Source organism: Geospiza fortis, unplaced genomic scaffold (assembly GCF_000277835.1).
Source record: "Geospiza fortis unplaced genomic scaffold, GeoFor_1.0 scaffold58, whole genome shotgun sequence".
NCBI lineage: Eukaryota > Metazoa > Chordata > Aves > Passeriformes > Thraupidae > Geospiza > Geospiza fortis.
The window spans coordinates 3,302,674-3,313,795 of record NW_005054359.1 but is presented as its reverse complement, the minus strand read 5'-3'; the positions used below and the strand labels follow the sequence as shown (position 1 = coordinate 3,313,795).

Genomic DNA, 11,122 nt, shown 5'->3' with positions numbered 1-11,122 from the left:
CAGAATGAAAAGAAATAAATGTTTGAAGTGTTGTGATACTGCTGCCATTCTGGCAGGTAATCATTTTTGTAACTGTTTCACACATACTAAGTTTCTACTGAGATCTCATGGTACTCCCGCTCGCTACCAGATGAATTCAATGGAGTTATAATGTACATGACTCTCACAAGTAAGATCTTCAAGTTCTTAATTGCACTTATTTATGCCCGTAGGTACATACATATATATACACACACATATATAACCTATGGGAAGCAAGTGTATGTTTCTGCTTTTAAATATTGAGGTTTTTTATCATGATTGTGTTGAAATATATTTTGCACGTAATTTCAGAGGACTGTTGGCAGTAAAACAAATGAACATTGACAAATACTTTTTAAATTCTGAGTGAAATAACCAAGAAGTTTTAACATCCATTCCTAGCATTAAAGAATATGGCTGGTGAAGAATTAAGATTTATTAAGATAAATCAATTTCCAGTCTCAACTGTCTAACATACCATATGGTATAATTTCATTTTTTGAGGAAAAAGGTAGCAAAACATTATATTTCAGGGCAAATAACTTTTTTTAATTTTATTTTATTTTATTTTATTTTATTTTATTTTATTTTATTTTATTTTATTTTATTTTATTTTATTTTATTTTATTTTATTTTATTTTATTTTATTTTATTTTATTTTATTTTATTTTATTTTATTTTATTTTATTTTATTTTATTTTATTTTATTTTATTTTATTTTATTTTTGTCTGAGTGGTATTGGTGCTGCTGTTGTCAACCACACCTGGAAAAACAATTGCTCGTATATGGAGGTGATGACTTTGTCCTATGACTACCTTATCTTTAAATCTTAACATCTTCCACTGTCTTTTTTATAAGTAGAAAAAGAAATCTTGGATGCTCTGTGGCAATGCTCATGCTTCCTTCAGCATGCCTTAGAATTAACCACTACAGACTACCTGTAAAAAGCAAAGAACATGTCTATGTTTTCCTTGTCCTTCCTGCTCTTCAGACACTTGATAGTGGTCACTGGGATGGCAATTTCTGTTTGAAAGGTGCATACTCACATTATTTGACCTTTCAAATATCAGGATAAAACTAAACTTCAGGACCAATTAAGTGAAGTAGGAATAAGAAGACAACTTTTATTTGCATTGTGAAGGGACATTAAAGTTAACAGAGGTATTGTTTACCTTGGGGCTGATCATTTAGATGATCATACAGTAAAGATGAAGAATTAAAAAAATTCCATTGTAGCAAAAATATTTCAAGTTTCCTGACCCTTTGGTCAATGAGGTGAGAAACAGGAAAGGAAGCTTAAAACTCTATGTCAAAATAATTGCTTAAATTTTTTGAAGGTGCAAATTTTTTCAATAGTTTTACTGAGATACAAAGTGCAGTGATATTAAAGTAATTCACTGAAAGTCATGCCATGTAATTCTAATAATGTGATTTAGTCAAAAGTTCCTCTTTCAAGGAATTTTGTCTCAAAACAAATCTGTTGAATGAAGGGGAATTATTTTCTAGAAATCTTGAAAGAACTGGAGGACCCTGGGAACTGCCAGCCCAGCAGTTTCATCTCTGCACCTGGTATGATTAGGAAACACATAATCCTGCAAGATGTATTAAAGCATGTGGAAGACAAGGAGGTGATTAGGGACAGCAAACATGACTTTACCAAGGGCAAATTGACTTGTCTCATGGCCTGACTGATCTCATGTCTTTCAGTGATGGACTGACTGCATCAGTGGGTGAGGTACCTTCTGATATCTTGTATCTGGACTTCTGTAAGGCCCTTGATATGATCCCCCACAACAGTCATGCTGCTCAATTGGAGGCATACAGGTTTGATGGTTAGACTGCTACATGGAGAAAGAATTGGATGGTTGGCCTCATTCAAAGATTTACAGTCAATGGCTGTGTGCAAGTGGAAACCAGTAGAGAGCGATATCCCTCAAGTGTCTCTATTGGGGCCAATATTATTTATTGTCTTTTTTAACTACACAGATGATGAGAAAGACTGCACACTTAACAAGTTTGCAAATGACACCAAGCTGTGTGGTGCAGTTGTCCCAAGTGACACCATCCAGAGGGACCTTGACAGACTTAAAGAATGTGCCTATGCAAATCTCATGAAGTTCAAAAGGGCCAAGTCCAAGGCGCTGCACCTGGACTGGGGCAATCCTCACCATCACTACAGACTGTGGGATTAAGAGACTGAGAGCAGCTCTGCTGATAAGGACTTTAGGGCGCTGGTAGATGAAAAACTCAATACGACTTTTAACTGAAAGAGAAGAAGGTTTATGTTGGACATGACGAGGAATATATTGTACAGCAAAAATGTTGAGACACAGGCTACCCAAAGAATTTGTGGATATTCCATCATTGGAAAAGTTCAAGGCCAGGTTTGATGGGCTTTTTGATGGGCATCCTGACCTGGAGGAAGGTGCCCCTGCCCATAGGGTGGTTGAACTTCAAAGTTCCTTTCCAACCCAAACCATTCTATAATTCTGGAATGACAGCATAGACAGAGCAGATGTTTTTCTGTGTTTTTCTCTGATATTTACCACTCTAGGTCTGATTATTATAGAGTAAAATCTGGACGTGCAAAGACCTCCTCAACTCAGCACATAAGAATATTGCTTTATCTCTTTAACTAGAGAATATAGCTTTGGAAACTTCCAATGCAAATATATGCATGACTTTCATAACAGAGATGTTGTGCGCATAGAAAAACAACAAAAAAATTAAAAATCTATATTCATCATTACACATTAGAGCTATATTTACACAGACATATATAGGTATATATGTAGACATATAGAGAGATATAAGTATACCTAGATCCCTAGATCTTTTAATTTAACCAGGGTCTCTAAAATTACATCAAAATAATGATAAAACTATATCAACACAGATACAGATAGAGTTACATATATGCACAAATACATGTAAATTTTCACCACAGGTAATGAAATTTCATGATTTTTAAAATTTTCTACTAGACCCACAGGCTGACTAGCATGAAGTTGAATTAGTGCTAACTAACTGGAGGTGAAGGAAGCAGAAAATTAATGTGACTCATTTATTTTTTCATTCTACCACAATGTCCCCTTATTTATGTTCCTCTATAGTTTAATTTTTTTTTTGGAGTTCAGCTTTCAGTCCAAAAAATTATTGATTCTGATACTATTTGCGAAGAAAGACATAAACTACAACAATCATTTTGGTCCTATTTTTATTGTAGCTACCCACAGTATTGCATTTTAAATAATCTTAAAGTAACTAATCCAGAAATATTTATTCTGCTTCAGCTTTGTGAATCCACTCTTCTTGGAGAGGAAGCCTTCCTTCCTTCCTTCCTTCCTTCCTTCCTTCCTTCCTTCCTTCCTTCCTTCCTTCCTTCCTTCCTTCCTTCCTTCCTTCCTTCCTCCCTCCCTCCCTCCCACCCTTCCTCCTTCCCTTCCTCCTTTTTCTTCCATCTCCAGAGAACTAGAAATGCTTTCAACCAGGTTGACAAGGTTTCTTCTAGTAGCTCTAGGCATGTTCTTTAACAATTACCCTGGGATACTCAAGGCACGTTTCTGCTCCATTTTTTTTATTATTTGGGACCCCCACATGTAAATCTTAGAAAAGTTCTCAGTCAGATGCGTAAAACATAGCTACTATTTCAAACTACCCACACTTGCAGAAAAAATATCACTTTATCCTGAGTTTAATATAATTTATCTGCCAGTTAAAAAATAGTGAAATACTTTTTAAATACAAGTTGACATTCATTTTAAGTCATGAGACCAGGAACTCGAATCCTGAACCGGTTAATCCTTAAGACTCATTTTTATTCTAATCAACAGTCAAACTATGGATATATTCTACTCCTAGTAGGGTACACACACAGACCAGTACACAAACTACACAGGAACCTTTTGTTCTTGTATGCGATTGTTAGCAAGTCTTCAGATATATATTCCTTTGAAATCAGGATTTATGTATTGCTAGAATTACACAGTATTTCTCTTGGGTAATCAAGGGAACCATGATCCTGTGTCTCTATATACCAGTGCAGCTCTCTATTTAATCATATAACTGCTCTGCAAACATAAAGTGGTTAAAAAACTATTCAGCCTGTAGGCTTTTGATTTGAGGAGTACTATGAAGTAGAGTCTCAATACATCGTTGACAGAAAAAAAACATAGAGGGCCTTTGTATATTTGAGAAGTTTATTCTTTGCATCTATATATTTTTTTCTGTATCCTATATTTTCTAAGCTCTTTGGATTTCTATTGTAGTGAGGTGTTAGAAAATTTTCTCTGAAATGTAAATTTGAATTTCCTAAGCATAAATTCAAATGGCAAAAAAATTGAGTATCATTGTCAGAAGTGCTAAATCTTTCATTCTAGCTGTGCTCACATTTACGTTTCTGAATGTGCAACACTAGGCATGTTCCTAAATCATTGTCTCTTAGATTCAACCTTGTAGGGATGACTACCTTTAAATTTAATTTTTTTTTTTTGGCAAAATCTTCAGTCTGTGGTGCATATAGCAACTTCCTAATTCCCTCCCCTTTTTGAGCTAAATTATGTTTTTTCCCCTGTCCTGAATGAAATCTTCAGGTAAAGATTCTCAACCAGTAGATTCTTTTGGCCAGTGATGGCTGAGAGCAGTTGTACCAGCGTTTTTGAGACTTTCCTTTCTTTAATTGCCTTTAAAAGTGATTATCAGTACACTATCACAACACTTTTTTTTTTTTTTATTTGAAAGTCCTTCTGCTTACTGCAGTGATGGTTTGGTACCATAAGTAGATTTTTCAATAAGACAATAACAGGAAAAACAGGCAGTACCAGAAGCTTGTGACAAATGTAATTAAAATATCACTAAATCAGTATTTCAACTAATGTGTGAGTTTTCAGCCTTGATGCTACTACTATTATTACTACCACTAAGAAAAGAACGATAACCTTCAGTATTGTTCTATCGCCATGAAGGAACTTGAAGAGATTAATTAATTTTATTTAGAACACAAGGGATTTTACTTATTATCTTATTCTAGAAAAGATGTAAATCTAACCAGATAGCTGTCTTGACTAGGAAAGAAGCCATATAAAACACAAATTTGCAACCATTAAGAGCAAGATCAAGCTCAATTGCAGTAAATCCATAGATTGCAGATAACAGGTAAAAATGAAGAGACTACATTATTTTTTACATCGAAATCCATTTTTCCTGCAAGTCTGAATTCTCATTAGTAATGAAATTACCTTTTATATCTGGGAAACAAATATAAGGATTATTGCGTATCTTCCAGGAAATGGGAAAATATTTTCTGCAATTTAATATTTTTATGTTTACTCTGAGGAAAATAGAATCTTTTTTATCAGACAGCATAAGAACAGATTCCGCACTCATTTTTACTCGGGGTAAGGGAAATGCACAAAAGTAATTTCACTGGTTTCAGTGGGACCAGTCTTATTGTAAAATGTTACCCAGTCTGAATACAGGTTCTGGAATGCAGCACAAGCACAAACAGCTCTCCTGACAAGTAGTTTAAACAACTACAAGAATTTCCTTTTGAAATAAGTATGTTTTCCTGATTTTTTCTCCTTTTGCTACACAGGCAAAACTATTTCCATGAGATTATCCACAACCAGCATCTGTGCCTTAAGAATAAAAAACATTTTTACAATACCTTCCCACTACAAAGCTTGATATTTAAATCCACTAGTATGGAAAATAATAACAAAGAATAATGCAAACCATATGAAAGTATTGTAATAAACAACAAAGTAAGCAGAAAAATTCAGCCAGAATGCAGCACTATAAACTTTAGCAAACCCATTGTAATATATTGCTTTCTACAAATATTGCATTATTTTTCTCTAGAATTTTCATGAGTTATACTTCAGTTTATGTCTCTAGATGCATGTGTACATGTATGAAGGTGTATATACATAACAGTTCTGTTCATACACTGGGGCTATTTTTATCTGTTAAAATCAGATGTGATTAGATTACTGAAACCTTCAAATCATACAGAACATAAAACTGCTAAATTTCACTTGTTCTGTGCCTATTTTTTCTTTAAAAACAGAAGCAATGGGATTAACTTCACCCTTATACCCAACTCAACCCATTTTTGCTTTGCATCTTCATCTCCTTAGGAGCAAATATTGAATGATGGAGTACAAAGGAAATAAAACCCAATTATTTTAGTAAGATATTAAGCTGAGTTTTTTAGATCATTATATTTTTAAATTTCCTTTATTGAACACTTTTCATACAACTTGATGTTTTTATTGAATCCTTTTTCTGGGCGGTGTCGAAATATGAATGTCAACCACTAGTTGGTTGTGCACCATTGATTATCAATATAATAGAATAAATTTTTTTAAAATAATGGCTAAATCTAATTATACCTGTATATATTGCCAGAAGGCTTGTATACATCATTAATTGACTTCAATTGAACTATTCAAAATGCATAAATTCAGATAATCTCCTTCTGAGAGCTGTTGTGCAATTCGCTTAAATGATGGAAGGGCCTACTGTTTCTATCTCCAAATACAAATCCATTATCCATAATTTTCTATATTTCACAGAATCTATTCTTGGGTGTAATTTATGAAGATCATATTTTGAATCTGGACAAGTGCTTTAGGTGCTCTTTCTCAATGTACTTATGTACAATGGCAAGATGCTGTCCGTATTTTTTAGAAAATGGAATCCTTTAGTACCAACATGGCCCAAAATTGCAATATCATTACAGGCAGAATTTCTATGAAGATAGTAATTCTTTTTTTCAAATACAGCCTTTGAGGACAAAGCAACCTGAATATCATCTAGCATCTATAAAATTTGTACTTACCTAAACCTCCTTGATATTTGTATATCAAGAGAGAACGTATTATGAAAAATATGTTTTTTCTCAGATAGGGAAACAGGATCCAAAGTGATGATGTCTTGATATTGCTATTACTCTTACTGCTAAAAGGTGTGAAATTTAATTATCTAATATTGCATTTTGCTAGCAAAGGAATACAGTCGGCACCACTTAAAGCACACCATTTTGCAGTTGCAGAAATACTTTTTCTGAGAAATATTTGTGGTTATTGATGGTGTTATTTAAGTATTCAAGGTAAATATATTTTTTTGAACATTGTTGTAATCCTACAGAGAACTTGGAGGACTGGGAAAGTGGAGGCCCCATTTTATCCCTGTCTGTCACAGAGATACTCTCTAACTGAGACCAAGTCAAGTCTCTGTGTGGCACTGTGTGTGTATGGGATGACAGCAATGCCATCCATGTCCTTTTGTAATCTTCCCAAGATTGCAGAAGAAAGATTATAAGCAGCATACTTCACTTCCTGACATTTCTGTAGTAAAATTACATACTGTGTTAAAAATTACTTTTTTTCTAAAACATTTTGGGCCTTCCTCTGGGCTGCAGTGTGCATCCAGTATTTTTCCTTTTTCCTGAAGCTAGTAACATTTTCCCAGAAGTAACTAAGTCTCAGTTTTGCTAGGATTTTGCACTGCAGACACATAGTATGATTTGATCAAGGTACGCCTCTCCTGCTCAGTCATGCTTGGCAAGTAGTCCTCGATGCCACTGGAGTATTTTTTATCAGGATCAGTCACTGAAAGTCAGGAAAATAACTTTCCTTTTAACATTCAGCAATTTCCTATGTGTTTAAAAGGCAAGAAGAAAAATTACTCTGACTGCTTTTGCAAAAATTCTTTTTGTTCATTTCCCTTTGCTTTATTTTCCTTCTCCTCCTACCACCTTTCACAAAATTTTGGATTTATTCCTATGAATTATTTTCTTAAATTCCCTCACTCACATAGAGAATGCAGGCAGCTTTTACTTGGGCAACTCTATTCATTTTAAAATATTAGTTCTTCTGCAGATAACATTTGAATATAACACCTGCTGCAAGCCTTAGAAATTCTGAAGCCATTCTGATATGTGTGGGAGATGCATTTTTCTCTAGATTTTTGCTCCAGTTACCTTCTGCAGTTAAATAGCTCTGACTGCAGGGAAGAAACACATACATTTATACATCTATATTGTCTTATACTCTAGCTTACATACCCCAGCTTTCTTATATGATATCTCCTGAACAAACTCATCCTCAGAGAAAATTGTCAGTCCTGTTACTCTCTGGCTCTACTTCTCAAATGCTTCTGCCAGTAGATTCCCTGCAAGCCATGTCGTGCAGATTCAGAAACCAAGTACTGATGCCAGAGATAAGCAAATGTCAGAATTAAGTTGTAAGGTCCTTTTAGCAGCATTATGGGTGATGACATTTAAACCAGTGGATTTCAGTTATTACATTTTGTTTGGTGGGTAGGTCAGGGAATGAAATCATCGTTATTGGCTGATCCCATGATGAGAGGGCGTCTCTGCCAGTGCCATGCAGCTGCTACTGAGATCAGCATCCTTGTGGGGCAACAGTCAGGTGAGAGGAGAGCACAAATCCCTGTATATGGGCTGCTGTCTGGAGAGGAGGACACCCTTTTCAGAATGGTGACTTCTGCAGAAGTGCATGAAAATTCTGAAAGGTTCAAGCAATTTTAACATGGAGCTGTACAAAGCATATGGCAGAGCTGTTTCTCCCCACATTTTCTCTACTAACAGCATCACCAAACTTCTTTTTGTTTTTAGGTGAGATGTACTGGTTACACACAAAGCATAACATTCTATAATAATGGCTACAAGACAATCTCTGAAATTAAAAACTCTACTTAGTTCACGCAATACACATATGAAAAACTTTGATTCTTGAACTCACTTCATCGAGTTTAAAAAGACTTGGCAACTGTTTTAGGTACAAGTAGTAATAGTATTGATACAGTTACAGTTACATTTCTCCATTTAAAATTAATCTTATTTACCTAACTTTAAAAAGCCCAAACCAAGAATTATTTGTTTCACAGACATTTGACTGTATAATGTTTTATATTTTTGTTAATAGAAAACCGCATTAGCTGTAAACATATATAATTCTCTCTTGAATTTACATTATTACACATGAAATACAAATGACAGGACAATATATTTTATCTGTCAGATTGACATATAGATAGCAGTACGCCTTTTTTAGCAACAAGCATAATTCACAAATAAATTTCTTAATAGTCATAGACAAATTATAACACAAATCTTCTGAATATTTAATTAGTTCACTATATTTTTGGAATAAAATTATCCTTTCAGATATGGAGAACTACTTAGAGACAATGATTTTTAAAAATCTGTCATTGGTAATTCCCATCACTATGACTAATATTATTTAACAAACCTTTTTATCTCATCTCCAAAACTAGTGCAAGTATTACACTCGTATTTTTATCCATTTTTATCCTTAGCATGGGTAGCTAGTGTAGTACTGAGCAATGAAGCATAATCCTGCTGTGGTTTCAGTAAAATATTAGTTTTATAACTTTTATCCCTTTAATCATAGCAAGCCTCATTCATTGGTTATAAATTTGTCTACTGAAAATGGAAAGTATTTTAAGAAAATACCATTCTATTTTCTTAACTATGACTTAAATCTGTGACAAGGTGAGTGGCTGCTGTATCCATATTGCCTTACAACAGGAAGGGGTATTAATTTCCTTTTAATTCATGTACATCATTCTTTCTTTGAAGCTCATACAGTGAAATTGAACACATGTGACAGCATGTTTCTTGCATGTGAAAAGGCAAGATGTCATTCAGTTGTTTTCTGCTGGTTACTTTGGTGTCAAGTGGTCAGTATGACCTTTTATGCTTTCTGCCTTGCTTTCTGTGGGACCCTCTGATTATATATATTAGGCTGACAAGGTAGTTTGGAAGGACTTCTGGAAAGCATCATTTTACTTTAAGCCTGTTGACTTTGACTTTCTGCTACAGATATCCAAAGCGACATCTCCCTCAGCTCTCAATCTTTCTGAACCCTGAGCTGTACTTCCCCCTGTAAAACATATAAAAAAATCCCACTAATTTTGCTACTTTTGCTAAAGAAAATCCAAAAAAGCATTAGTACTTCATTCTTAGTAGCAACAAAGACATCCTATTTTTTCATCCTTCTTAACCAGGGTTGTTTTTATTAGATATATTGACAAACACACACATGGGAAAAAAGAAAAAGGGGGATATCTTCTATCTGGAAAGGTGAAAAAGCATCCTGCATGAAAGTTAGGCTATATTGTTACTCCTATCTGGCAGGAAAAACTGATTAATATTAAACAGTATTTCCAAAGAGCATATGCATTGCTAATATTTTAAAGTACACAAGTAGTCAACACATATGCAGTATCAGAAGTTTAGATTTCAGCAATTTAATGGGTTGGGTTTTTTTTGAACTCTGTAAGAGAAATATCCCCAAAGTGTTCTGCTGACACTGCCCCTCCATCCCCCTTCCCTAAAAAGTATCTGTACGGAATCTTCAACATTTTAGACACTCCTAAAGAAAGCATCTGTTCTTTTGCTATCGGCAGTTCTCATGCTACAGAAAGTTGATCTACTCACCCAGGCTGTCTGTGTGAGCCCAGTTCAGTCCGTTCAGCGCTGCTTCTCTACCTGCATCCTGCCTTCTGCACGTTCCCGTATCTCCAGCGCCGAATGCACTCGCCTCTCACTAGGACTCCCTCTCTCCCGGCATCACTTTTAAGTCAGGCAGGCAGCGAGCAGGAGCCAAAGGGACTCTCTGTCTGATTGGTTTCCATTCAGGGCCCCTGATTAATAAAAAACGTCCCTCGCAAGGAGAGGTGTCGCTGCCCCTCACCGAGATGTTGCTGCTGATAGAGCCGCAGTGCTCAGCGTGAGAAGGTTTGGGGCTGGGGGGGACAGCACGGCGGCTTTACCAGCCAAACAGTGATTTGCAAGTGAATGCAGTGGGAGGGTTCAGAGAGGAGGGCTTTGTTAAGCACCCTCTTATTAACTGAGGCTTAAATACAGAGGCTCATGTAACCAGCTCAGTTTGGTCTGTTTTAATAACAGGGGTAAAGGTATACCCCTAACATGTAGATTATATGGAGAAAAACAAATTACTCTAAATATCTATACTAGCAACACATTGTCATTGGTGTGCAATACACATTGGAGAATGCAAAATTGTCCTCTAATGCTACTACAGTGAC

At 35.2% G+C, this 11,122-nt stretch overlaps 1 protein-coding gene across 1 annotated transcript in view; it reads right to left on the bottom strand.

The window, feature by feature from the left end:
• The window catches only part of CDH9 (cadherin 9), a 97,657-nt gene extending 86,886 nt beyond the window's left edge, over positions 1–10,771 (bottom strand). The window contains exon 1 of the mRNA XM_005423856.3: positions 10,512–10,771. The gene's annotated coding sequence lies outside the window, so the exon portion shown is untranslated. The remainder of the gene's footprint in view (positions 1–10,511) is intronic.
• Between the last annotated feature and the right edge of the window lie 351 nt (positions 10,772–11,122).